The sequence below is a fragment of the Liolophura sinensis genome, unplaced genomic scaffold (genome assembly GCF_032854445.1).
Source record: "Liolophura sinensis isolate JHLJ2023 unplaced genomic scaffold, CUHK_Ljap_v2 scaffold_14, whole genome shotgun sequence".
Taxonomy (NCBI): domain Eukaryota; kingdom Metazoa; phylum Mollusca; class Polyplacophora; order Chitonida; family Chitonidae; genus Liolophura; species Liolophura sinensis.
In genome coordinates this window covers 1,412,927-1,420,778 of record NW_027017953.1, presented here as the reverse complement: position 1 = coordinate 1,420,778, position 7,852 = coordinate 1,412,927, and positions in this window count along the sequence as shown.

Genomic DNA, 7,852 nt, shown 5'->3' with positions numbered 1-7,852 from the left:
GTTGTATTGCGGATATTGTGTGTGTTATACTGCGGATACTGTGTGTGTTATATTACGTGTATTGTGTGTGTTATACTGCGGATATTGTGTGTGTTATACTGCGGATATTGTGTGTGTTATACTGCGGATCTTGTGTGTGTTATACTGCGGATGTTGTGTGTGTTATATTACGTGTATTGTGTGTGTTATACTGCGGATATTGTGTGTGTTATACTGCGGATATTGTGCGTTATACGAGGGTATTGTGTGTGTTATACTGCGGATATTGTGTGTGATATACGAGAGGTATTGTGTGTGTTATACTACGGATATGGTATATGTTATACTGCGGATATTATGTGTTATACGAGGAGTATTGTATGTGTTATACAAGTGACCTACTTCATTGTATATCAATTCTAGCTTAAGAATACAGAAGCACTACTCACATGCTTCTTGTTTTTCACAGTTTTCATGTCTGTTGTAGATAGTGAACCTATAGATCCAGTATGACTGATCCAGTGTGACGTTCCAGAACGGATCAGACCTGTTTATTGCCGTGTGAGTACATGGAGTGTTGTCCAGAGTATGACCCGTGACACCATCCACAGCAGCAGTAGAGAGATACAGTGTATTGCTGTAGTTAGAAGACTGAGCTGTTGGCCTGTACAATGCCACGTTTCCTGAAATACCAAAAAAGAAGAAAACCGTAGCGAACTGTGAAGCGTGTGTAACTTTAGACAGAAAGTCAGTGCCTGGATCTAATATTCCATAGCTCTTTTATCTAGTGCTGTTTCAATGAGACGCCTTCCCGAAGGCATGTAAGCCGCTCATGTAAAGTTTGACAAGTACATATGTGTAAAGCTTGACTGTGTGTAAGGTATGACCGTTATCTACATGTACATGTGTAAAGCCTGACCGGCATCTACATGTGTAATGTCTAACCGGTACCTAAATGTGTATAGCTTGACTGGTGCCTATGTGTAAAGTATCACCGGTATCTACGTGAAAGTATGGCCGATATCTACATGTGTAAAGCTTGACTGGTATCTATGTGTAGAGTTTGAGATGTACCCCTGTGTGTGAAGTGTAACTGGTATGTACGTTTAAAGCTTGACCGGTATCTATTTGTAAAGTTTGACTGGCATCTGTGTGTAAAATTTGACTAATAGCTATGTGTAAAGTATGACCGGTATCTATACGTAAAGATTCACCGGCATCTATGTGCAAATATCAGCACCATGTCCGAGATTCGTATACCATTCGTAATCCGTAAAGAGCGTTCCAAGTCAATAATCGCAAAATCCATTTCCAAAACAACGTTTAACACTAGCTCCCAAAGACAAAAGGTATGTAAAAAATAATACAAATAGGAAATAAAGCCGGTAGCACACAAGAGAGAAGCGGTCATCAGTTTTCAATGATGCCGGGCAGACAGTGGATATTCCAGGCATGAATTCCATATCAAAGTTCAAATTCGTAGTCCATGAATGAGTTCCAGGTCAGATAACAATGAAACAAGGTATCTCAGTGGCGCTTTGACTGCAACTGTTCATAAAGGCATCATGCAGATGTAATGAGCATGGCTACCTTTACGGCCCCTAGCCCCAGGTTAAGCGGTTTTAGATACAGTTCGAAAATGACGAGAGTTACAGACCTTAACCGAACAGATTGTGATTCAAAGGTAACGGACGATTACGTCTTTCCCGTTAATACGTAAAGATCTCATACTACAAGAGGCGCCATCGAGATAGACACTCAGTAACCAGCGCCATCTATGTTGATAAATACAATGTATGCGATAGATATGTACCTAAGGATAATAGCGCCGTCTATGAGGTTGATCACAATGCAGATCGCCAGAGATTCTGAACGCTCTGTCCATACCTTCCAACGAGAGTGTTATACTCATTGTAAAATTTGAGAAACTTAGAATGAAGGCGTTTGATGGAGTATCCTTGACAAACTAGTTTTTGAACTAACAACTTATGACGCAGTCATCACAATTTACGCAAGATCTGACAAATCCGACAAACTTCCTTTTGTCGTAAAGGCGGTGTGAAAGGAGACCTTGTTCGTCTTTGTATAGACATAGATCCAAATAAGATGTAGCATCAGGCTATCTGTTGTCTCCTTTAAATCCAATGAAGGCATAGATTTCCTTCACTGCTTCACCGCTACAGCAAAGACTGACCGGCATCTGTGTGTAATTCATTGATTTGATTAATGTTTTACGCCGTACTCAAGAATATTTCACTTATATGACGACGCCCAGCATTATGATGGGAGGAAACCAGGCAGAGCCCGGGGTACACCTACGACTACCCGGTTGCTGTCAGACTTTCCCACTTACGGCCAGAGAGGAAGCCAGAATGAGCGGGACCTGAACTCAGAGCAACCGCACATATATCTGTAAAGTTTGACTGGTAGCTTTATGTAAAGAATGACCGGTAGCAATACGTAAAGTTTGTCCGGCATCAATGTGTAAACTTTGACTGGTACCTATGTGTAACGTATGACCGGTATCTATGTGTAAAGTATGGCCGACTTTAAAGTTTAACGGATATCTATACAAGTGGAACTTGACCAGTGTGTACGGGTAAAGCGCGGTTAGTGTAAAATTTTATGTGGATTTTTGTAATGTAAAAAGTGTGACCGTTATTTATGGGTATCGCATGACATAAATCTTTTAGAAGAAGGGGTAACTGGTTTTACGTGTGAAGTTTAATCATTATAAATGTGTAGAGCGTGACGCATATTTATGTGTAAAATATGCCCAGTATCTCTCTGTCTACAAAGTACGTGTAAAGTGAGACAAGATTATATGTGTAAAAACAAATATTTGCATGTGGTATGTAAAGGCTAGCAACGTGTAAAGTGTGACCAGTATCTCTGTGTAAAGTGTGCCCGGTATCTCTGTGTAAAGTTTGACCGGTATCTGTGTGTAAACTTTGACCGGTACCTCTGTGTCGACAAATTACGTGTAAAGTGAGACAAGATTATATGTGTAAAAATAAGTATCTGTGTGTGGAATGCGACGGCTAGCTATGTGTAGAGTATCTTGTTTATGTGTAAAGTGACCAGTATCTCTGTGTAAAGTGTTATCACTATCTTGTGTAAAATGTTGCCGATATCGGATGTGTACCTCTAAAGTAGGATCGGTGTTCATGTGTAAAGTGTGACGGATATGTACCTGTAAATGGGGATGAACATTCATGTGTAAAGTGTGATGGATATATATCGGTAAATTGGGACGAGTGTCCATGTGTAAAGTGTGACGGATATGTACCTGTAAATGGGGATGAACATTCACGTGTAAAGTGTGACGGATATGTACCTGTAAATTGGGATGAACATTCATATGTAAAGTGTGACGGATATGTACCTGTAATTTGGGATGAGCATTCTTGTGTAAAGTGTGACGGATATATACCTGTAATTTGGGATGAGCATTCTTGTGTAAAGTGTGACCGATATGTACCTGTAAATTGGGATGAGCATTCTTGTGTAAAGTGTGACGGATATGTACCTGTAATTTGGGATGAGCATTCTTGTGTAAAGTGTGCCGGATATGTACCTGTAATTTGGGATGAGCATTCTTGTGTAAAGTGTGACGGATATGTACCTGTAATTTGGGATGAGCATTCTTGTGTAAAGTGTGACGGATATGTACCTGTAATTTGGGATGAGCATTCTTGTGTAAAGTGTGACGGATATGCACCTGTAATTTGGGATGAGCATTCACATGTAAAGTGTGACGGATATGTACCTGTAATTTGGGATGAACATTCTTGTGTAAAGTGTGACGGATATGTACTTGTAAATTGGGATGAACATTCATGTGTAAAGTGTGACGGATATGTACCTGTAATTTGGGATGAGCATTCACATGTAAAGTGTGACGGATATGTACCTGTAATTTGGGATGAGCATTCTTGTGTAAAGTGTGACGGATATGTACCTGTAAATTGGGATGAACATTCATGTGTAAAGTGTGACGGATATGTACCTGTAATTTGGGATGAGCATTCACATGTAAAGTGTGACGGATATGTACCTGTAAATTGGGATGAACATTCTTGTGTAAAGTGTGACGGATACTTATCTGTAAATTGGGATGAGCATTTTTGTGTAAAGTGTGACCGGTTTGTACCTGTAAATCATGATGAGCATTTTTGTGTAAAGTGTGAAGGATATGTACCTGTAAATTGGGATGAGCATTCTTGTGTAAAGTGTGACGGATATGTAGCTAAATTGGGATGAGCACTCATGTGTATGGTGTAAACGCTATATCTCTGTAAAGTGTTTTCTCTCAGTATAGGCTTAAGTTTAAAGAATCACTAGTATCCATGTGTAAAATGTGAAAAGCTTTTTTGTAGTAACCGCTGACTATGTGTGACTGGAACTTTACTGATACATCTCTGTGCAGTTTAGTAACTATGACTGTGTATAGAAATGCGAACCGTTTAAACGTTTAAAGTGAGATGAATTCGTGTGTATCGAGGGTGACAGGTAAATGTGTGTAAGGTATGACAGGTATTCACGTGACAAATGTCAGGAGACTCTATCTGCAATGTGTGACCTGTACCTGTGTGTAAATTGTGAGCTGTATGTTCCTGTACATTTTTGGTGCATTGTTGCGGTGTCAACGTGGAAATGAGTAAGTGGAGGCTAACTTACGTCTGTGACAAGAGGGTCCGTTCTGGCCATCAGTGCATGCTGAGGGAGATAAAAGAGGTAGAGACATTGGGAGGAAATTTAGTGATTGTATAACTTATTCTGAACACATGTGGGGACCACGTCATTAAGGGCGTTTCTGTACAGCCTAATCAGCTGCACGAACGTTTTTTTTTTATATAAAGAAACTGTCTGGAGCGTCATTTTTATTGATTGATCCGCTCAGGGTGTCGCTCTCGCTGTCTGACCCTCCTAGGATATCACCTTCGCCGACTGATCCACCCAGGGCGTCATTCTCGCTTAATGATCGGCCCAGGGCGTCACTCTCGCTGTCTGATCCGCCTAGGGTATCACCTTTGCCGACTGATCGGCCCAGGGCGTCACTCTCGCTGTCTAATCTGCCCAGGGTGTCACTCTCGTTGTCTGATCCGCCCACGACGTCTTTCATGCTGACTGATTCGCTCATAACATCTTTCATGCTGACTAACCTGCCCAGGGTGTCATTCTCGTTGTCTGATCCGCCCAGGACGTCTTTCATGCTGACTGATTCGCCTATAACATCTTTCATGCTGACTAATCTGCCCAGGGAGTCATTCTCGTTGTCTGATCCGCCCACAGTTCAAGAAGGATGTCACTCTCACTGGCTGATCCGACATGGTGTTACTCTCTCTCTTTGGTTGATACGCCAAGAGCGTCACTGTCGTTGACTGGTCCACTAAGTGCATCACTTTCGCTGGTATTTCTGGTCAGTTCATTATAATTTTCCAGCCCGAGATGAATCTCCAAACAATGTTGAAGCATTGCATTAATTTCCTTTACTGCATTCCCAATGTTCATAGCAAATCAGGAGTATGGTTCCAATCAAAGGCCAGAAAAGAACACAACCTATACCCACCCGACCATTCTTACAGTGCAGACACACATGTACCATACGTCCATTAGCAGGGGGCACAATCTGCACCTACGAGACATCCCTTACAGTGCAGACACACATGTACCGCACATCTGCTTACAGGAAGCACAATCTGCACTCACTAGAACACACTTACAGTACAGACACACATGTACTGCACATCTGCCAGCAGGAGGCACAATTAGCACCCACCAGACCACACTTACAGTGCAGACACAGATGTACCGCATGTCCTCCAGCAGGAAGCAAAATCTGCACCCCCCCAAATAACACTTACAGTGCAGACACACATGTACCGCACGTCCGCCACGAGGAAGCACAATCTGCACCCACCAGACCACACTTACAGTGCAGACACACATGTACCGCACATCCGCTAGCAGGAAGCACAATCTGCACCCACCAGACCACACTTACAGTGCAGACACACATATACCGCACATCTGCCAGCAGAAAGCACAATCTGCACCCACCGTACAACACTTACAGTGCAAACACACAAGTACCGCACATCTGCCAGCAAGATGCACAATCTGCACCCACCAGACCACACTTACAGTGCAGACACACATGTACCGCAGGCCCACCAGCAGGAAGCACAATCTGCACCCACCATATAACACTTACAGTGCAGACACACATGTACCGCACATCTGCCAGCAAGAAGCACAATCTGCACCCACCAGACCACACTTACACTGCAGGCACAAATGTACCGCACGTCCGCCAGCAAGAAGCACAATCTGCACCCACCATATAACATTTACAGTGCACACACACATGTACCACACATCTGCCAGCAATAAGCCCAATCTACACCCACCAGACCACACTTACAGTCTAGGCACACATGTACCACACATCTGCCAGCAGGAAGCACAATCTGCACCCACCATATAACACTTACAGTGCAGACACACATGTACGGCACGTCCTCCAGTAGGAAGCACACTCTGCACTCACCCGACCATTCTGAAAGTGCAGACACACTTGCACCGCACGCCTACCAACAGGAAGCACAATCTACACCCACCAGACCACACTTACATATACCGCAAATCTTATAGCAGGAGGCACAATCTGCACCCACCAGACCACACTTACAGTGCAGACACACATGTACCGCACGCCCACCAGCAGGAGGCACAATCTGCACCCACCAGACCACACTTACAGTGCAGACACACATGTAGCGCACGTCCGCCAGCAGGAAGGACAGTCTGCACCCACCAGACCACACTTACAGTGCACACATACATGTACCGCACATCTGCCAGCAAGAAGCACCATCTGCACCCACCAGACCACACTTACACTGCAGGCACAAATGTACCGCACATCTGCCAGCAGAAAGCACAATCTGCACCCACCGTACAACACTTACAGTGCAAACACACAAGTACCGCACATCTGCCAGCAAGATGCACAATCTGCACCCACCAGACCACACTTACAGTGCAGACACACATGTACCGCAGGCCCACCAGCAGGAAGCACAATCTGCACCCACCATATAACACTTACAGTGCAGACACACATGTACCGCACATCTGCCAGCAGGAAGCACAATCTACACCCACCAGACCAATTTTACAGTGCAGACACACATGTACTGCACGCCCACCAGCAGGGGGCACAATCTGCATCCACCAGGCCATCCTGAAAGTGCAGACACACATGTACCGCCAAGAAGGAAGCACAATTAGAAAAGATAGAGATATGTATTGAACAGCCAGTCGCGATCGGTGTTTAGCATGATGAAATGTGAACTAATATGGTCTCAATCGGCACTCGAAATGATGAAATGTACAGTGACAGAAGCATAAAAGTGACACTGAAAAGGAATCGGACTCTTGAACATAGTTCTCCGCTCCATGGAGTGACCTTTATGGATTTCATTTTACCATTGTGGATTTTAGGGAAAACCAACTGACAGAACCAACATCAAAGTTTAAGCGTCTTCAGCTAAAGGCCCTTATCTGCCATTAAATCTTTTTTTTCTCTGTTTTTGAGTAATACTTATTAGCTAAACAACAACTAGAATATAATATTAGAGTAGATTAGATAAATTTATTACGTTACATGTAAATAAATTTATCAAGCTCATCATGTGTGTGTTGTTAGATGATATTTCTACTTAGATAGATAGATAAGTTAGTGATCTGCTTTTGTTTTATTTCCGTTATTATGCTAGACATTCAGAGTTTTTGGCTCTAGTGGATATATGCAGAGAACCCAATTTGTCTTTATTCTGCCATTATTCAAATGAAGCGCAAAGGAATA